This window comes from Pristiophorus japonicus, chromosome 7, assembly GCF_044704955.1.
Source record: "Pristiophorus japonicus isolate sPriJap1 chromosome 7, sPriJap1.hap1, whole genome shotgun sequence".
Classification (NCBI taxonomy): domain Eukaryota; kingdom Metazoa; phylum Chordata; class Chondrichthyes; family Pristiophoridae; genus Pristiophorus; species Pristiophorus japonicus.
Genome location: NC_091983.1, coordinates 181,770,382 through 181,792,945, shown reverse-complemented (window position 1 = coordinate 181,792,945; position 22,564 = coordinate 181,770,382).

Genomic DNA, 22,564 nt, shown 5'->3' with positions numbered 1-22,564 from the left:
CCTGTGGAATTCCCTGCCGCAGAGAGTTGTTGATGCCAGTTCATTGGATATATTTAAGAGGCAGTTAGATATGGCCCTTACGGCTAAGGGGATCAAGGGGTATGGGGAGAAAGCAGGAAAGGGGTACTGAGGGAGTGATCAGCCATGATCTTATTGAATGGCGGTGCAGGCTCGAAGGGCCGAATGGCCTACTCCTGCACCTATTTTCTATGTTTCTACACCAAAGAGCTGATTCCTGTTATTGGCAGCGCAGAAGTAAAAGTCTCCTATGGTGGAGCAGTGCACGAACTCCCACTATGGATTGTACCAAGAGATGGCCCCATACTGTTCGGCAGAAGCTGGCTGGGAAAAATCCGCTGGAAGTGGGACGACATCCGAGCGCTCTCGTCCGTCAATTTCACCTCATGTGCCCAGGTTCTAAGCAACTTCCTGTCATTGGTTGAGCCAGGCATTGGAAGTTTCTCGGGGGTGAAGGTGCAGATCCACTTAGTTCCCGGTACACAACCCAAAGCACGGGCATGAGTGAAGAAAGTGATGAGCTTGGAGCGGGTGCAGTGGAAAGGGCATCATCGCGTGGAATTGGAGGCTGCAGTGAGAGGCCTCATCGCGCCGTGGACTGGGCCAGTCCAATTTTTCCAGTTCTCAAAGGCGACTGCATGGTCAGAATTTGTGGGGATGATAAAGTAACAATTAACTGTTTTTCGCTACAGGAGCAGTACCCTCTACCCAAGACAGACAACCTATTTGCGACGCTGGCTGGAGGAAAGACGTTCACCAAGTTGGACCTGACTGCAGCCTACATGACGCAGGAGCTGGAGGAATCATGGAAAGGCCTCACCTGCATCAACACGCACAAAGATCTGTTCATCTATAATAGATACCCGTTTGGGATTCGATCGGCCACGGCAATTTTCCAAAGGAACATGGAGACATGGAGAGCCTGCTAAAGTCGGTTCCGCACACCGTGTTTTTCGAGGACGACATACTGGTCACAGGTCGTGACACCATCTAAAACTTGCAGAACCTGGAAGAGGTTCTAAGTCGGCTAGATTGCGTGGGACTCGGGTTGAAATGCTCGAAGTGTGTTTTCATGGCGCCAGAGATCGAGTTCTTCGGAAGAAGAATCGTGGCAGACGGCATCAGACCCACCGATGCCAAGACGGAGGCCATCAAGAACGTGCCGAGACCACAGAACATGACAGAGCTGCGGTCATTCCTGGGACTCCTCAAATATTTCGGTAATTTCCTACGTGGGTTAAGCACCTTGCTAGAACCCCTACATGCGCGACTACGCAAGGGAGACGATTGGGTATGGGGGAAATCACAAGAGGCTGTTTTTGAGAAAGCCAGAAATCTGTTTCCAACAAACTGCTTGTTCTGTATAACCCATGTAAAGGGTTAGTGCTAGCTTGCGATGCGTCTTCATACGGGGTCGGGTGTGTGCTATAACATGCTAACGAATCGAGAACATTGCAACCGGTCGCATGTGTATCCAGGAGTTTCTCCAAGGCCAAAAGGGCTTACAGCATGATTGAAAAACATAAGAACATAAGAACATAAGAATTAGGAACAGGAGTAGGCCATCTAGCCCCTCGAGCCTGCTCCGCCATTCAATAAGATCATCGCTGATCTGGCTGTGGACTCAGCTCCACTTACCCGCCCGCTCCCCGTAACCCTTAATTCCCTTATTGGTTAAAAATCTATCCATCTGTGACTTGAATACATTCAATGAGCTAGCCTCAACTGCTTCCTTGGGCAGAGAATTCCACAGATTCACAACCCTCTGGGAGAAGAAATTCCTTCTCAACTCGGTTTTAAATTGGCTCCTCCGCACATTTTGAGGCTGTGCCCCCCAGTTCTAGTCTCCCCTACCAGTGGAAACAATCTCTCTGCCTCTATCTTGTCTATCCCTTTCATGATTTAAATGTTTCTATAAGATCACCTCTCATCCTTCTGAACTCCAACGAGTAAAGACCCAGTCTACTCAATCTATCATCATAAGGTAACCCCCTCATCTCCGGAATCAGCCTAGTGAATCGTCTCTGTACCCCCTCCAAAGCCAGTATATCCTTCCTTAAGTAAGGTGACCAAAACTGCACGCAGTACTCCAGGTGCGGCCTTGCCAATACCCTATATAGTTGCAGCAGGACCTCCCTGCTTTTGTACTCCATCCCTCTCGCAATGAAGGCTCTGGCAGGCATTTACAGGGTGAAAAAAGTGCACCAGTATCTGTTTGGTCTCAAGTTTGAGCTAGAAACTGACCATAGGCCGCTCGTATCGCTATTCTCAGAGAGCAAAACAATGAACACTAACACCTCTGTCCGCATCCAAAGATGAGCGCTCACTCTCTCTGCATACAACTATGTAACCCGCCACAGACCAGGCACAGAGAAGAGCGCTGATGCTTTCAATCGTCTATCATTGCCCACCACCGGGGTGGAAATGGCACAGCCTGCAGACTTGCCCTTTGAAACATAGAAACATCGAAAATAGGTGCAGGAGTAGGCCATTCGGCCCGTTGAGCCTGCACAACCATTCAATTAGATCATGGCTGATCATTCACCTCAGTACCCCTTTCCTGCTTTCTCTCCATACCCCTTGATTCCTTTAGCCGTAAGGGCCATATCTAACTCCCTCTTGAATATATCCAATGAACTGGCATCAAAAACTCTCTGCGGTAGGGAATTCCACAGGTTAACAACTCTCTGAGTGAAGAAGTTTCTCCTCATCTCAGTGCTAAATGGCTTACCTCTTATCCTTAGACTATGTCCCCTGGTTCTGGACTTCCCCAACATCGGGAACATTCTTCCTGCATCTAACCTGTCCAGTCCCATCAGAATTTTATATGTTTCGATGTGATCCCCTCTCATCCTTCTAAACTCCAGTAAATACCAGCCCAGTCGATCCAGTCTTTCCTCATATGTCAGTCCTGCCATCCCAGGAATCAGTCTGGTGAACCTTCGCTGCACTCCCTCAATAGCGAAAACGTCCTTCCTCACATTAGGAGACCAAAACTGAACACAATATTCCAGGTGAGGCCTCACTAATGCCTTGTACAACTGCAGTAAGACCTCCCTATTTCTATACTCAAATCCCCTAGCTATGAAGACCAACATACCATTTGCCTTCTTCACCACCTGCTGTACCTGCATGCCAACTTTCAATGACTGATGTACCATGACACCCAGGTCTCGTTGCATCTCCCATTTTCCTAATATGCCGCCATTCAAATAAAATTCTGCCTTCTTGTTTTTGCCACCACAGTGGATAACCTCACATTTATCCACATAATACGGCATCTGCCATGCGTTTGCCCACTCGCCTAATCTGTCCAAGTCACCCTGCAGCCTCTTAGCGTCCTCCTCACAGCTCACACTGCCACACAGCTTAGTGTCATCTGCAAATTTGGAGATATTACACTCAATTCCTTCATCTAAATCATTGATGTATATTGTAAATAGTTGGAGTCCTAGCACTGAGCCCTGCGGCACCCGACTAGTCACTGCCTGCCATTCTGAAAAGTATCCGTTTATCCTGACTCTCTGCTTCCTATCTGCCAATCAGTTCTCTATCCACGTCAGTACACTACCCCCAATACCATGTGCTTTAATTTTGCACACCAATCTCTTGTGTGGGACCTTGTCAAAAGCCTTTTGAAAGTCCAAATACACCACATCCACTGGTTCTCGCTTGTCCACTCTACCAGTTACATCCTCAAAAGAGTCTAGAAGATTTGTCAAACATGATTTCCCTTTCATAAATCCATGCTGACTTGGACCGATCCTGTCACTGCTTTCGAAATGTGCTGCTATTCCATCTTTAATAATTGATTCCAACATTTTCCTCACTACTGATGTCAGGCTAAACTGTCTATAATTACCCGTTTTCTCTCTCCCTCCTTTCTTAAAAAGTGGTGTTACATTAGCTGCTCTCCAGTCCATAGGAACTGATCCAGAGTCGACAGTTGGAAAATGATCACCTATGCATCCACTATTTCTAGGGCCACTTCCTTAAGTTCTCTGGGATGCAGACTATCAGGCCCTGGGGATTTATCGGCCTTCAATCCCATCAATTTCCCTAACACAATTTCCCACCTAATAAGGATTTCCTTCAGTTCCTCCTTCTCACTAGACCCTCGGTCCCCTCGTATTTCCGGAAGGTTATTTGTGTCTTCCTTCGTGAAGACAGAACCAAAATATTTGTGCATCTGGTCTGCCATTTATTTGTTCCCAATTATAAATTCACCTGAATCTGACTTCAAGGGACCTACGTTTGTCTTCACTAATCTTTTTCTCTTCACATATCTACAGAAGCTTGGTGATGGATGCATTCGAAAACGAAAATTCACCCGTTACGGCCCGCCAGATCAGGACCTGGACCAGGCAGGATCCTTTACTGTCCCTGGTAAAAAACTGTGTCCTCCATTGGAGCTGGTCCAGCATCCCAGCAGAGATGCATGAAGAGATTAAGCCATTCCAGCGGTGCAAAGCCGAAATGTTCATACAGGCGGACAGTCTTTTGTGGGGTAATTGCGTGGTTTTGCCTAAGAAAGGCAGGGAAACGTTCATACGCGACCTACACAGTAACCACCCAGGCATAGTAATGATCCATGATTGCCAGATCCCATGTGCGGTGGCCCGACATCGACTCGGATTTAGAGTCATGCGTGCAGCAATGCAACACTTGCTCTCAAATGAGCAATGCACCCAGCGAGGCACTGCTAAGTTTGTGGTCATGGCCCTCCAAACCGTGGTCTTGGATCCATGTTGAATTTGCGGCCCATTTCTAGACAAAATGTTTTTGGTTGTTGTGGATGCTTATTCAAAATGGATTGAAGGTGTAATAATGTCTGTAAGCACGTCCACTGCCACCATTGAAAGCCTATGAGCCATGTTTGCCATGCACGGCCTGCCTGATGTCCCTGTCAACGACAATGGGCCGTGTTTCACTAGTGCTGAATTCAAGGAATTCATGCCCTGCAATGGGATCAAGCAACTCACATTTGCCCCGTTCAAGCCCGCATCCAATGGCCAGGCAGAACGGGCATTCCAAACCATCAAGCAAAGCTTGAAACGTGTGTCGGAAGGCTCCCTGCAGACCCACCTCTCCCGAGTCCTGCTCAGCTACCGCACCAGACCTCACTCGCACACCGGGGTTCCCCCAGCCGAGCTGCTCATGAAAAGGGCGCTCAAAACCAGGCTCTCTCTTGTCCACCCTGATATCCTTGATCATGTCGAGGGCAGGCAGCATCAACAAAGCATGTACCATGATCGTGCAAACTTGTCACGCGATATTGAAGTCAATGACCCTGTATTTGTACTCAACTATGGACATGGTCCCAAATGGCTTGCTGGCACTGTCATAGCCAAAGAAGGGAGTAGGGTGTTTCAGGTCAAACTTGCCAATGAACTAACGTGCAGAAACCATTTGGACCAAACCAAACTGCGATTCACAAACAGCCACGAGAAACCCCGAAGAGGGCACCACCAACTTCAATCCTCCAACACACACACAAGTGGCAAGCAACATCACGGTTGACCATGAAGCTGAACTCACCATCCCCAGCAGCCCAGCAAGGCCAGCTGCCCAGCAGCCCAGTGAAGAACCAACCAACTTACCCACACCTGCATTTGTACCGAGACGATCGACAAGGGAGCGAAAAGCCCCAGATCGTCTCACCCTGTAAAAAAGTGTACTATTGACTTTGAGAGGGAGTGATGTTATGTATGTAACCCTAGGCAACCGCCACCATAGCGGATATCTGTTGGAGGTCCAAGGAATCCCAGCATCTCTTGGGAGCACTGTATATAAGCAGGCCTCCCATGCTGCACCAGCACTCTGGAGTTTAAATAAAGGAGGTAAGGTCACAATTACTCACTGTCTCGAGTACTCAGTTGCATTACTTTATTATGAGCATAACAGTCACCTGCCCTGAGCTCACCCCTGCAGATGTAGATGGATTTTGGGTCGTCATGGTTTACTCGTTCCGCTGTTTTCCATGGTTTTCAGCCCTATACAATACAATACTATGCTCTGAATAATACAAGGTTTAATTACTTAGTGAAAGACCTGACTCACAGCATGCAACCAGATTCAGCTGTTATTTTTCAGTTGTGCATGACTGGTGTATTAATGACTAATACTTGCAGCCTGAATGTAGTTGTAACTATAAGGTAATGAATTGATCTATCCATTACAGAGACTAGCTATTTCCACCTACGTAACATGTTTTATGGTGTTAGTGGGGGGGTAGTATCAATCTGGTGCATCATATGGCAGCCAGGGTGTACAGTATCAAGTGAAGTAAATGTGGCCATGGTGATGTCATCTCTGGCATCCTAGGCAGCAATATGGTCGGGTGCTGATGCCCTGTGTCCTGTGCAGCATTAGTTGATTGCGGAGAAGTTTGGTGTTGTTGGTGGTGATGCTGGTGTGCCTGGTGGTGGTGTGCCTACTCATGTTGGTGTTGGGGCTGATCATGGTGGGATTCTGAGGAACATGGTGGGATTTTCTCAAAGGATAGGTGTCAGCTGAAGTTGAAATGACAGAAGCGATCTGTCATTGATGAGAAAGGTTGCTCCAAGGAGGTGACAGTGGATAGAGAGTCCACTGCACACACTTCCAAACTGCATACAGCTCAAAAGTTTCTTCCAAATCCTGAAGGCTTCAGCTTCTGTGATTGGAAAGTGAACTGCTGTGAAATGGCAGCTGTCAGCGAGCCAAAGCAAGGGAGAGTCATTGAGAGCCCAACACACTTACCTGACGTGAAGCCCGAGTGACAGGAAGCTCCTGAAAAAGGTAAGTACCTGGTAAAATTCTTAATAAATCCCTCGAAATTGCCTCTTAATGATGTTAATTGGCTGGCCCACCGGCTGGTGTCGGGTCTGTGAACCGCAGCCAGACCGGGCACTTTAGAACTGACAAGGAGGCAGGTTCAGAGCAGGATCCCTCCTCACTCTCAATCATGGCCCTTTTGACAGTGGGCCCGCTTCCAAACCACACTCACAGGGCCGGTATGATTCCGGCCTTGAGGTGTAACAAAAGGAAAGAGGGAAAGAAGTTAAAAGCCCACTGCAAAAGTTAAAGTTGCTGTGAGAAAGAAATAGGATAAATGTTTTCAGCATGTTCTGTTTTATTTTAAAAGAGGATAACGTTTCTGAAAGTGGGTATGGATGCTTTTTTTCTTTGGTTCGAATGTCCTCTTTAAAAAATGTCTGTGCAGTTGTTTGTTATTTTTGTCAGCGCCACCTACTGATCTGCTCAGAGAGCCAAAACCTGTTTAATGCTCTGTAGTAATCAATATATTTTCTACAAGTGTGTGCTGTTTTAAGTTGGTTAATTGTTTGCTTGATGTATGTATAGACATGAGTATTATTTTCAAGATACCTGAGTCATGTTTTTGGTTTTTGAACCGATTTAAACTGAATATTCTTGGGCTTGCGACCTGGGAATATCACATAAAATTTGGCACTTTGCATTCATAACCCATTACAGTGATCAATGTTTCCAAGTTGCATGAAAGTGTGAGTGCGATTGAGTAAACATGTTAATTTCAATTTAAAATTGTGCACCCATAATTGGAAAAAAAAACTTTGAATTACATTTTAAGTTGAAGATGCAAGTGTGGGTTTATTTTGACAAAAGATTAATTGTGAATTTTGAAAAAGCACCACAGAATTTGTTTTACGAAAGATAAGCTTCAGCCTTGAAATTACATTTGCCATTGTCTCTGGTAGAAAATGAATTTGAATTTTCAAAGCACTTTGTTTTAATTGGATTACAGTAAAAAAAAATGCTATTGCTTTATGCAGTTTAAATTATAAATGCTTAAATTATAAATTAGTAGCAAACATCAGAAATAAAACATTGGGTTGAGAGTAAAGGAATAACAGTATATGATGAAATAAAGAAAGGAGAAAAGGAAAGATTCTGTTCCTTTTCTATTTTTAAGGACTACAGGATTCCAATGTATTGTCCCTTTAAAAAGCCTATATGAATGTTTCAGATCCAGAAGCTGTGGGGAAGCTCGACCATTTTTTCCCTTTTGTGTCGAGTGTAAAAGATTTTTTGTTTCAACGTGAAAACTAACCTTTCCGTCAGTTATATTCAGTGGGCTCAATTTTCCTGGGTCATTTGCGGCGTTTGTTTGGCGTGCGCCATTTTTTCTGGTGTAATTATTTAATTCAAAGCTTCCCCCTGGAATCTGCGCCGGCGTAACTGCTTTAGTTACGATTTTTCTACGTTAGGTTTTTTTGATGTTCCTTCATGTCTGCGCGAGTTTTTAACATTTTTCACAGTTTGTCCAAAATTTTTTATCCTAGGTTGGCGTATCTGGCCACTCCGAAAAACCTTCTGGTGAGTTAACAGAAAGCAGCACACATTGAAAAATCAGCACTGAAAGATGCCATTGTTTTTCATCGATGTTTTTGGAAGGAGTCTTCAACGCTTGAAATATCCATAATAAAGTTCAACTTTTTTTATCTTTCAATGGAGTACATGGAAGTTTCTTGGATTTCTGAAGTTTTCTTTTTTTTTATTTCCACTCCACCACCGAACGTCTTCAAGCAGGGCTGGAGGGGAGTTGTAGTGTTGGCTGTCAGAATCGGCCCTGCGCCTGGACACAGGTGCTCAGGGCTCGGCTGGAAAACAAGCCCAGGGGGGTGGTGTGGGGTGGGGGGTGGGGAGGTGGCGATTGGAAGGCTCCTGCTCTGAGTCCGGGGAGGGAGGTGGTGGTCGGAAGGCTGCTGCACTAGGCACAAGAGTGCAATAAATTTGGAGGAGGGGGGTAGAAGGGGAGAAGTCATAAGACTGCAATTAGTTCGGGGGGTGGGGGGGGAGAGGGAGGAGAAGTCACAAGACCTGGGTATGGTAAATTCAAACAGACCTTGGGGAAAGAGAACAAAGGACCTGTCCTGCCTTCCTGCCATTTTGAACTTCTTGCAAAGATAACATTTAACTATGGGGGCAATACTGACAATGCCATACCTTGTGCGAGCCTTTTGCATGATGGTGCTATGTAGGAGACAATTGAATCGATATCATCGGATGAGGGACATCAGAGCCCGTAGGGTGCTGGGCAGGAAGCCTTACCCACGTTGAGTATATCGAGACAGGCATTCATACCTGTACCAGAGTGATGTAGACTGTGTCAGAAGGCTGCGTTTCCACAAAGAAGTTGTAACTGAGATCTGTGAGTTGGTGAAAGTAGACCCCTGCAACCGAGAAGCATCAGAAGGACTGCTTTTTCAGTTGAAGTGAAGGTTAAAGCTGCACTTCCATTCTATGCATCTGGATCATTCCAGGGGATGTGTGTGCCATTTATCAACACTCATTCTCACACACACAACTGGCTCTTTAAAAATGGCTGATTGCCAACCTGGAGCTGTACTGCGCATGCTCGTCCATTGAAATAACGTCAAAAACTTCACCTTTTTTTGTCGCGCATGCGCAGAAGATGTGACATCATTTTTTTGGTGCAGACAGCAGGCGACTGGACAGGCTGCGTGGCATCAAATTTGAATTATACATAGGGGAAACTTTGGCAAAATATTTCTGGCATATTTCTAGCCTAGAAAAATGGGCATAACTCTGGCAATATGCCAGAAAATGGGTTTGGGCAAAATTGAGCCCAGTATTTTTACAGTCACTTGTAAATGCACTTGAAGGAAGGCAAAAAAAGAAATATGACAATTTACTGGGTTTCTGTAAGCACGTGTTCTTCATTTTGGTTATTTTATCTGTTCTGTATTGTGTTTAGTTAATAAAATATTGGTTTGAATTCAATTGGAATTAATGGAAGTGTGTGTGGATGTGTATGGAGGCAGAAGAAGTGGGCATGGTTCTTAATTACTTTGCATCTGTTTTCACGAAGGAGAAGGGCGATGCAGACATAGCAATCAGGGAGGGGGGGAGTGTGAAATATTAGATGAAATAAACATACTGAGAGAGAAAGTATTAAGAGGTTTAGCAGCTTTGAAAGTGGATAAATTCCCAGGCCCAGATGAAATGTATCCCAGGCTGTTAATAGAAACAAAAGAGGAAAGAGCAGAAGCTCTGACCATCATTTGGCTACATTTGCTAACGTTGTACCTTTATTTAAAAAGGGAGAAAAAGATAAACATGGTAATTATAGGCCAGTCAGCCTAGCTTCGATGGTGGGAAAATTATTGGAGAAAATTCTGATGAACAGGATAAATCTTCATTTCGAAAGACACAGATTAATCGGGGACAGTCAGCATGGATTTGTTAATGGAAGGTTGTGTTTGACTAACTTGATTGAATTTTTTGAGGAGGGAAAAAGGAGGGTCGATGATGGTAGTGCATTTGATGGATATGGATTGTACATGGATTTTAATAAAGCTTTTGATAAGGCCCCACATGGCAGACTGGTCATGAAAATAAAAGCCCATGGGAATCCAAGGCAAACTGGCAGGTTGGATCCAAAATTGGCTCAGAGGCAGGAAGCAAAGGGTAATGGTTGATTGGTGTTTTTGTGACTGGAAGGTTGTTTCCATTGGGGTTCCGCAGGGCTCAGTGCTAGGTCCCTTGCTTTTTGTGGTATACATCAATGATCTAGACTTGAATGTATGGGGTATGATTAAGAAGTTTGCAAATTATACAAATATTGGCCGCGTGGTTGATAATGAAGAAGAAAGCCGTAGGTTGCAGGAAAATATCAATCAAAACGTGTAAGATTATGAGGGGGCTTGACAAAGTGGATGCAGAGAGGATGTTTCCACTGATAGGGGAGACTAGAACTAGGGGGCATAATGTTAGAATAAGGGGCCACCCATTTAAAACTGAGATGAGGAGAAATTTCTTCTCTCAGAGGGTTATAAATCTGTGGAATTCGCTTCCTCAGAGAGCTGTGGAAGCTGGGTCATTGAATAAATTTAAGACAGAGATAGACAGTTTCTTAACCGATAAGGGAATAAGGGGTTATGGGAGCAGGCAGGGAAGTGGACCTGATTCCATGATCGGATCAGCCATGATCGTATTAAATGGTGGAGCAGGCTCGAGGGGCCGGATGGCCTACTCCTGCTCCTATTACTTATGTTTTTATTTTCTTATATTAAGAAAGATATGATTGCACTGGAGAGGGTACAGAGGAGATTTACAAGGGTGTTGCCTGGACTGGAGAATTTTAGCTATGAGGAAAAATTGGATAAGCATGGTTTGTTTTCTTTGGAACAGAGGAGGCTGAGGGGATACCTTATCGAGGTGTATAAAATTATATATTAGGGGCCGAGAGAGAGTAAATAGGAAGGGCCTATTTCCCTCAGCAGAGGGCCAACAATCAGGAGGCATAGATTCAAAGTAATTGGTAGGAGGTTTAGGGGGTATTTCAGGGGAAATCTTTTCACCCAGAGAGTCGTGGGGATATGGAACTGCCTGAAAGGGTGGTAGAGGCAGAAACCCTCATCACTATTAAAAAGTACTTCGATATGCACTTGAAGTGCCGTCACCTACAAGGCTGCAGACCAAGAGCTCGAAAGTGGGTTTAGGCTGGAAAACTCTGTCAACCGGCACAAACACGATGGGCTGTGATGGCCTCCTTCCGTGCTTTAAATTTCTATGATTCTATGATTCTATGATAACCTATTAAATTGTGAAATCTGACTTTTACTGTGGCCACAGTGGTTAAATAAAAATAGAAAATGCTGGAAATACTCAGCAGGTCAGGTAGTATCCGTGGAGAGAGAAAGTGTGTTGACGTTTCAGGTCAATGACCCTTCGTCAGAACTGGAAAAAGTTAATGATGTAACAGACATTTAAGCAAATGTAGAGACAGGGAAAGGGGGAGGATAGAACAAAAGGGAAGGTTGATGATAGGTTGGAAGGCAGGAGAGATTAAAAGACAAAATAGATGATGGTGCAATGCAAAATGAAATTGTCCTGAGGCAAGTTAAGAAACAAAAGATGAGTCTAGATTTGGTGTAAATGGGAATGGCAGAATCATCAACAGCTGCCATGTGAAAAAAAATAGGGGCAGAGCTTATGCTCTGAAATTGTTGAATTCAATGTTGAGTCCAGAAGGCTGTAAAGTGCTTCATCAAAAGATGAGGTGCTGTTCCTCAAGCTTACGTTGAGCTTCATTGGAACAGTGGAAGAAGCCGAGGATGGAGAGATCAGAGTGAGAGCGGAGCGTAAAATTAAATTGACAGGCGGCCAGAAGCTTCGGATCACGCTTACGGACTGAATGGAGGTGTTCCACAAAGCGGTCACCCAGTCTACGTTTGTTCTCCCCAGTGTAGAGGAGACCATATCGTGAACAACAATGGTGTTCTGGTTGCTGTAAATTGTGTGAAAGTCTCTGGTTGTTGAAATTCTGGTTATTGTAAAGCATGTGAAAGTCTCTATAGTTCTAGACATGTGATTCTCACCTGATAAAATTGGCAGTTTTGCATTTATTTTTAAATGCTTAAAGATTTGAATTAGAATTTTGGGACATTTGGGGTGATTCTGTTTATTTAACTGATTAGTGGAACTGGAATGAGTTTTTAAAAAGTATGAGGAATCAAGCAGTATGTAACAATCTGGAGACATCATTTAATGTTTTTTTAATCAATTCCAATTTCAGAACCAAATGATGCCCAGGCTTGGTGATTTGACATTAGAGGTACGAGTGCTTACAATTACTTTGAAGGTAACTTCCATATCTCCCACCTCGCAAGCACTCTGTCTTAGAAGATAACAAATAACCTTGAATGGGTTAGTTCCTGAAATAAAGTTTTTGGGGAAATAAAATTGAACATTGACAAAACCTGTCACTGCAACAATACTGCTATTTGGTTTTGGGATAATTTTGAACTGATAAAATCAACTCAAGCACATTATATCGGGTTATTTGGGGAAATAAAAGGTCCTCTAAAATAAAGAAACAAAATGTATTAATAACTTGGACCAAGTGGGAAGGTATGATCTATGTTTTAAAGATATTATGAGAATATTGTAATGGACAGTAATGTTCCTCCAGGGTTCATAAATGAAATTAGAATGGTAATTAAAGAATGCCCCACAAGATTGAAACCGGAAAATTATACCACCGTGGGAATTTTCCTAAAATCATTTTTCTTAGGTAAATTGGAATAAATCAGCTGGGTGCAATTCACCAAAAGATATCAATCAGGTACTAATATACATTCTAGTGAAAGTCAGAAAAGTCCAGCTGAGAATAGTAAATTGATCATTTTCTCTTGGAGAGGTTTGTGCCCTTCTCTATGAACGTTTTAAGAAAACTGCATTTGATAGCCTGGCACCTACCCAACTCATCAGGATCATGCAGTATGAGATAAGTAACAATCTGCAGACAACCCCTGGTCTTTTAGAACATAAGAACATAAGAATTAGGAACAGGAGTAGGCCATCTAGCCCCTCGAGCCTGCTCCGCCATTCAACAAGATCATGGCTGATCTGGCCGTGGACTCAGCTCCACTTACCCACCCGCTCCCCGTAACCCTTAATTCCCTTATTGGTTAAAAATCTATCTATCTGTGATTTAAATACATTCAATGAGCTAGCCTCAACTGCTTCCTTGGGCAGAGAATTCCACAGATTCACAACCCTCTGGGAGAAGAAATTCCTTCTCAACTCGGTTTTAAATTGGCTCCTCCGTATTTTGAGGCTGTGCCCCCTAGTTCTAGTCTCCCCGACCAGTGGAAACAACCTCTCTGCCTCTATTTTGTCGATCCCTTTCATTATTTTAAATGTTTCTATAAGATCACGCCTCATCCTTCTGAACTCCCAACGAGTAAAGACCCAGTCTACTCAATCTATCATCATAAGGTAACCCCCTCATCTCCGGAATCAGCCTAGTGAATCGTCTCTGTACCTCCTCCAAAGCCAGTATATCCTTCCTTAAGATCACCTAAAAGCCCAAGAATGGCTCGTATCGGATGGCACATGTGGCATGATATTGGGATGTATATATTGTGAGGGGCCAAAATTCATCAACTCATTGCCCGCTGCCGCCGACATTCTTCGTGAAGATCCGCCCAGTGCCAATTTGCAGGTGGCCTGGAGCGGGCTGGAGCGGGCGGGAGGAGAGCCGGCGGGAACAGCCCGCTGACGTCAGCGGACGGTCGAGTGGCACAACTGACCTTCTGCCCGCTAAGCTCCCAATGCAGGCGGGAGTCGGCAGGACTCGGCGGCAGAATGGGGGTGGACCACTGGCTGGAGGCTGGTCTGTCCCCGACGGTAAGTATGAAGAACCTGAAAATAAGGTAAGTGAACATTTTTTTTTAAATTTCCACAGCAACTTACCTGGATGGGGCCCCTTGCATGTCTTCCGATAGTTTCTTTATTTTATACTGTAGATTTTTTTTTCAGGCCTTTGACCCTCCGTGGGCCCTACGCCATCCTTGGTGGCACTTAGCCGGCAAGCACCTCTGCCGCTGAGAAGGAGACCTCCTGCCTGCCGCCGCCCAGATTTGTGGCGTATGTCTTCCATTTGCCGCCCACCGACCGTCGACGGACCTCGGCAATGAATATACCGCCCAAAGTACTGTCCGGTAGCTCGGCAGCCATCGGCAGCACTTTGGGCGGTACCTGGGCGGACGGAGGCCTTGTTGAAAATCGGTTCCTGTGTGCTGTGTGTGCAGATGTGATTTGTTAAGTGTGAAGCAATTAGCATTTGGAAATGCATGGTGAATTTGCACTGAAGAACGGGTCTCCAACATGCTCAGTTATCAATAACAACATGACATGAAATGGTCAATATGGCTCAGGAGATTGAGACACCTTTTTAACTCATCAAGGCCGTGACACATACTCCATAGAGAAACTGACTTTGAAACAATCAGGATAGTGTTAAACATATTGGTACTTGGCAGCTGGATTAAAGTTAAAGAAAAGAGTTACATGGAATTTGGATTTTGACAATTGAGGGCTAGGGAGAAATCATACTTATCCACAAGATGGATACAGGTAAAGGATGAACTGGAGACTCTTTTATGTCCATGATTTCTTGATTAGATAGCAAACTGTAACTTTCTGTACAAAGTATTAAGATTTTCATTGTCTGTATGTGTTGCTTGAGACTTATGCCGAGAAGATCTGGTCAACGTATGAATAACTTAGAATTAGTGGGTCTCCTGCAGAAGGAAAAGAAATAAGACTGAGTGAAGGGAGGGAGGTAACTCCTCTCCCTTAAGGCAAGTGTTGAAGATTATAGGCTGAGGAGGGTATTTAGAAGAAATAGGTTATTTTTCTACAGACATTGACTGTTTTTCTACTCACCTGGTGGCAAGTGGACTATATCTGATTTGTACAAGAATATTGTCATTGCAGGCTTAGAAAGAAAAGACGAGTTTTCGAGATGAAGCTATCTGTAATATGTAGTATTTTTATCACTCCTAGATGTAGTCATGCTACTATCTAACTATTATTTTTTGTTTCTTTTATTTAATATTAAGATTGCCTGTTATAGTTTTATTAAGTTAGTACAGTTTATTTGGAGGCTGTCATGTATGTAACCTTTATGTAACAACACTGCAATACTGTATATACGTAAGAAATGCACACCTTGACCACACGGGGTGAACTTGTGGGAGACACTCCTCACCTGGTCATCCACGGGAGGTCCCACGCAGGGTCATCACTTCTTGGTCCTGTGAATAAAGGTTCAGGTCATGGAGTGACCTTGTCCATAGAACGTGCCTCGTGTGGATTTGTGGTATTGTGTAAGGACATTACAGAGGCCATGGCCCACCTCACAGACAACAAGCTACCCGCTGGAGTGGAACTAAACTACAGAACCAGTGGGAATCTAGTCAACCTTTGCCCTCTCCAGGCTAGGTCCAAGACCACCCCAACCTCTGTGGTCAAGCTACAGTATGCAGATGACGCCTGCATCTGCGCACATACTGAGGCTGAAATCCAGGACATAGTCGACGTATTTACTAAGGTGTATGAAAGCATGGGCCTTACGCTAAACATCAGTAAGACAAAGATCCTCCACCAGCCTGCTCTCGCCGCACAGTACTGCCCCCCAGTCATCAAGATCCATGGCACGGTCCTGGACAACGTGGAACAATCCCTTATCTCAGGAGCTTCCTATCAACCAGAGCAGATATTGACGACGAGATCCAAGATCGCCTCCAGTGCACCAGTGCAGCTTTCAGCCGCCTGAGGAAAAGAGTGTTTGAAGACCAGTCCCTCAAAACTGCCACCAAGCTCATGGTCTACAGGGCGATAGTAATACCCACCCTCCTATATGGCTCAGAAACATGGACCATGTACAGTAGACACCTCAAGTCGCTGGAGAAATACCACCAACGATGTCTCTGCAAGATTCTACAAATCCTCTGGGAGGACAGACGCACCAACATTAGCGTCCTCATCCAGGCCAACATCCCCAGCATTGAAGCACTGACCACACTTGATCAGCTCCGCTGGGTAGGCCAATCATTGAGGTGTGCGAGAGTCAAGAAAGGAATCTGAACACAAAAATTATAACAACAAACACAATAAAATGGGCTCAATTTTCCCCAATTATCTGCAACGTTTTTTTGGCATGCACTGGTTTTCTTTGAGTGAATTCAAATCTCCAAGTTTCCCCAAAGTTTCTGCGCTAGCGTAATTCACTTAGGTAGGTTTTTTTTAGGCTACAATTTGTTTACCTCACTGGGGTCGCAACCTGCCACCCGCACCAATTCTGGCCATTTAAGCAAGTTTGGTCAGCTCCGATTTACTTCAATGTTTCTTAGGACGGTGTATGTGACCGCTCTGGAAAAACCTTCTGGGCAGTTAACAAAATCGGCGCAGGAAAGAGAATCAGCACAGCAGATGCAGTTCCACGGCCGGGACAGCAGCACAGAGGGAGTGGGTGGGGAAAGGAGAGAGGGTGGAGAGGGGGAGAGAAGAGAGGGGGGCAGGGGCGAGAGGGGAGAGGGGAGAGGGGAGAGGGGAGGAGGCCTTTCAGCCAGGGCTAGCAGCAGCACTGGGAGGAGGGAAGCCTTTCAGCCAAGGCTAGCAGCGGCAACCTGCACTGGGAGGGGAGAGAGGGGGATCCACTTTTGGCTTAAACTCTTTAATAATTTAATGCTGGAATGCTGCTGCAATGTGTAAGGTGCTTGTGCAGGTTGCTGTGAGTTGGCCAGAATGTGTTGTATTTTTCACTTTCCAGCCCCAGCCTACAGTGTGTCCCTCGTTACCCTGGCAACCCAATCTTTTTGGTGCAGATCTTAGGCTCCACCCCCAAAGCTAAAGGACAGGCTACGCGGTGCCAAAATCAACAATTCAAACAGGGAAAGTTGGATGATTTTTTTTGGCTTAGTAGGGCCCCAAATAAATGGGTATAACTCTTCAAAATGGCTTTGAGGAAAATTGAGCCCCTAGTTCTTTTACTGCAGTCGACCAGGACAGGCACATTCTGATCTAACAAAGAAAAGATTTCTAAAGATTTCAGCAGACTTCAAGTGATTGTCGCTTTGGCCACCGGGCACTTGAAGACTCCAGGACAGATTAAGTTGGGTTCTTATTTAATCCGTGTGCTTGTGGTTAAATAAAAGATCTCTGTGAGAGATTGTGTATCTGTGTGGTTTTCTGTTAAAGTCGATTCAGGTTCATGAATCCCATTCTAACACTGAATGTGGGCGGTGTAAAAATCAATAACAATTCTACATAGCCATGATCTTACTGAATGTCAGAGCAGGCTCGACTGGTTGTATGCCCTTCTCCTGCTCCTAATTCTTATGTTCTTAAGAACAGTTTGAAGTATTGCATTAATTTATTTGACTATGTGAATATTACCTTGATTTCATTGAGATTGATTTATTTTCTTACAAAGGATAATTACAATAATGGACACATTGCTATTATAATATATGCAATTACTTAATGATTATTTTACTTCATTATTTATAAAGGATTAAGGAACACTTCAAAGATTTGTGAATGATAGTAGAAGGACAATCAATATGCATTAATAAGGCAACAGTTCTTCGTGGGGTAATTGCACAAACAATTAATATAAAAATCTGGGGCAAGACAGTATCCACCCCATAACACTACGGGCCCGAACTCGGTCGAAGCCAAGGCCTGCCCAAGTGCCGCCCAAAGGATTGCCAATGGCAGTACTTTGCCAGGAAGATTCCGCTAAAAGAAGTGGCAGTACCGCCCGACGGCCAAATAATGGCTTACAAAGTCAATCTGGGTGGCAGTGAGCAGGAGCTCTCAATCTCGGCGGCTAATGCGATCCTCACCAACTTGCCGCCGAGGATTGAGTCGGGACCAGGGAGGGGGAAGCACATAAAAATGAAAATGGTCACTATAAAAAAAAAACACCATAACACCTTCAGGGCACCCCATACAGATAAAACACTGAAAAAAATTAAATTAAGAAATGATCACAAACCTTTTTTTGCAGATCTTCTTACTTACGGTCGGGGTTAGACCTGCTTCCACACAACGGTCCTTATCCCTACTGCCGCTGCCTCCCGTCCACTCCCACCCACACCAATATGCCAGCTCGGCGAGTGGGTGGTCACTTATGCAACTTGGCCACCAGAGGCCGTCAATGGGCGTCAGCGGGCGGTTCCCGGCGGTACTCCCCTCCTGCCGGATGCAGACCTGGAGGAATCTGTCACCGAGGGAAGAACGTGAAAAAACTCCACAGCAGTGGGTGGTAAGGCCACCAATTTTGGCTCTGTAGTTAGTCAGGAAGTAGCAGAGGGATGTAACCATGATTTTTTTAAATTCCTTACTGACAAGAGCTGTGCTATCGGACTGGAGGATGGCAAATGTTCCACCTTTTTTTCAAAAAGAATGGAAAGGATAAGCCAGGCAGTGATTAGCATTACCACGTTAAGGGAAGATCATGTTTGCCTCACCTGATTACATTTTTCCAGGAGGTAACCAGGAGGGTTGATGAGGAGAGTGCGTATGATGTAGTGTATATGGACTTTAGCAAAGTTTTTGATAAGGTCCCACATTGCAGACTGATCACGAAGGTAAAAGCCCATGGGATCCTGGGCAAAGTGGTAAGTTGGAGCCAACATTGGCTTAGAGGTAGGAAGCAAAGGATAATGGTTGATGGATGTTTTTGTGACTGGAAGGATATTTCCAGTGGGGTTCTGCAGGGCTCAGTACTGGGTCCCTTGCTTTTTGTGGTATACATCAATGATTTAGATTTGAATATAGGGAGTATGATTAAAAAGTTTGCAGATGACACTAAAATTGGCTGTGTAGTTAATAATGAAGAGGAAAGTCATGGAATGCAGGAGGATATCAATCTACTGGTCAGGTGGGCAGAACAATAACAAATGGAATTTAATTCAGAGAAGTGTGAGGTAATGCACTTGGGGAGGGCTAATAAGGAAAGGGTATACACATTAAGCGGTAGGCCACTTAGAAGTGCAGATGAACAAAGGGATCTTGGAGTGCTTGTCCACAGATCCCTGAAAGTAGCAGACAAGGTGAATAAGGTGGTTAAGAAGGCATACGGAATGTTTGCCTTCATTGGCCAAGGCATAGAATATAAGAGCAGGGAGGTTATGCTTAAATTGTATAATACTGTGGTTAGGCCACAGCTGGAATACTGCGTGCAGTTCTGGCCAACGTATTATAAGAAGGACGTGATTGCACTAGAGAGGGTGCAGAGGAGATTTACTAGGATGCTGCCTGGAATGGAGAATCTTAGCTCTGAGGACAGATTGGATAGGCTGGATTTGTCCTCCTTGGAACAGAGGAGGCTGAGAGGAGACCTCATTGAGGTGTATAACATTTTGAGTGGCCTGGATATAGTGGATAGCAAGAGCTTATTTCCCTTGGTGGATGGGGCCAATTACGAGGGGGCATAGTTTTAAGGTGGTTGGTGGAAGGTTTAGAGGGGATTTGAGGGAAAGCTTCTTCACGCAGAAGATTGTGGGGGTTTGGAACTCGCTGCCTGGAAGGGTGGTGGTAGCAGAAACATTTAAAAGGTGCTTGGATGTGCACTTGAAGTGCCATAACTTGCAGGGTTATGGACCTGGAGCCGGTAAGTGGGATTAGACTGGATAACCTCTTGTTGGCTGGCGCAGATGGTAAGTACTTCAGGGAATCTAATACGGCCAGTGGTCTCCTGGACTAGGTTAGATCATCTGGATAGGTCTGAGAGGAATTTTTCCAGATTTGTTTCCCCAATTGGCCTGGGTTTTTACCTGTTTTTTTGCCTCTCCCAGGAGATCGCATGGCTCTGTGTGGGGTGGAGTGTAAAATGTTGTGATACATGGGGCATTGCAGTTGTGTGGGGCGGACTAGTTGGGCCGGATGCTCTTGTTTGCCATTGTTCATTGTTCATAAGTTTATATGTAACCTTCAGGGCTGCTGAATGATGGCTGTGTGGTTCTTTACTGCCAGCGTGGGCACAATGGGCCGAAATGGCATCCTTCTGCGCTGTAGATTTCTATGTTTCTATGATTCTATTAATAGGAAGATTATTAGCAATCTAAATTATAGATAAAAATAAATGAGTGCTTAGAAGTGCGTGGGCAGATCAGAGATAGTCAACATGGATATGTTAAAGGTAAGGCACATTTGATTAACTTAGTTGAATGTTTGACAGAAGAAAGCAATTGATAATAGATTCAGTAGGGAGGGGAGTAAAGCTGGAATTAGAAAGCAAAAATAAAGAAAGTGAGTTTGAAGGAGAGAGGAAACGAGCAGGAAAGAAGGGTAAAAAAACAAATTTAAAGGCACTTTGTCCAAATGCACGTAGCCTTTGTAGCAGAATAGATGAGTTGATGGCACAAATTGAGACAAATGGGTATGATCTGATAGCCATTACAGAGACTTGGTTGCAAGGTGACCAGGACTGGGAATTAAATATTATGGGGTATTTGACAATCCGGAAGGACAAACAGAATGGAAAAGGAGGTGGGGTAGCTCTATTGATAAAGGATGGAATCACTGCAATAGTGAGAAATGATATTGGCTCAAATGTTCAGGATGTTAAAATAGTTGAGTGGAGATAAAGAATAATAAAGGGAAAAAGTCACTGGTGGGCATAGTCTATAGGCTCCCTAACATTAGCAACGCTGTTGGTCGGAGCATAAACTAGGAAATAGTTCGGGCTTGTAAAAAGGAAACAGAAATAATCATGGGTGATTTTAACCTCCATATTGATTGGGCAAATCAAATTGGTCCGGGTTGACTTGAGGAAGAGTTCATAGAATGCATATATACTTTGAGCAGTATATAACAGAACCAACCAGGGTGCAGGCTATTTTAGATCTAGTCATGTGTAATGTGACAGGATTAATAAACAATTTCCTAGTAAAAGATTCCCTTGGAATGAGTGATCATAGCATGATTGAATTTCAAATTCAGATGAAGGGTGAGAAAGTTGGATCACTAACAAGCGTACTAAGCTTAAATAAAGGAGAGTATGAAGATATGAGGGCTGAGTTGGCTAAAGTGGACTGGGAAAAAAGATTAAAGTGTAGTATGGTTGATGAACAGTGAAGGAGATATTTCACAATTCTCAAGAAAAATATATTCCAGTGAGGAGGAAGGGCATAAGAGAAAAGATAGCCATCCGTGGCTAACTAAAGAAATAAAGGACGGTATCCAATTAAAAACAAGGGCATACAAAGTGGCCAAAACCAGTGGGAGGACAGAAGATTGGAAAGCATTAAAAACCCAACAAAGAATAACTAAAAAAATGATTAAGAAAGGGAAGATAGACTATGAAAGTAAACTAGCACAAAATATAAAAACAGATAGCAAGACTTTCTATAGGTATATAAAACGGAAAAGAGTGGCTAGAGTAAATGTTGGCCCCTTAGAGGACGAGGCTGAGGAATTAGTAATGGGGAACATGGAGATGGCAGAAACTCTGAACAAATATTTTGTATCAGTCTTTACAGTAGAGGACACTAACAATATTCCAACAGTGGATAGTCAAGGGGCTATAGGGAGGGAGGAACTTAACACAATCACAATCACTAAGGAGGTGGTACTCAGTAAGATAATGGGACTAAAGGCAGATAAATGCCCTGGACCTGATGGCTTGCATCCTAGGGTCTTAAGAGAAGTAGCGGCAGGGATAGTGGATGCATTGGTTGTAATTTACCAAAATTCCCTGGATTCTGGGGAGGTCCCAGCAGATTGGAAAACTGCAAATGTAACGCCTTTATTTAAAAAAGGAGGCAGACAAAAAGCAGGAAACTATAGACCAGTTAGCCTAACATCTGTGGTTGGGAAGATGTTGGAGTCCTTTATTAAAGAAGCAGTAGCAGGACATTTGAAAAAGCAAAATTCGGTCAGGCAGAGTCAGCATGAATTTATGCAGGGGAAGTCATGTTTGACAAATTTGCTAGAAGTCTTTGAGGATGTAACGAACAGGGTGGATAAAGAGGAACCAATGGATGTGGTACATTTGGACTTCCAGAAGACATTTGACAAGGTGCCACATAAAAGGTTACTGCACAAGATAAGAGTTCACGGGATTGGGGGTAATATATTAGCATGGATAGAGGATTGGCTAACGAACAAAAAACAGAGAGTAGGGATAAATGGTTCATTCTTGGGTTGGCAATCAGTAACCAGTAGGGTGCCACAGGGATCAGTGCTGGTACCTCAACTA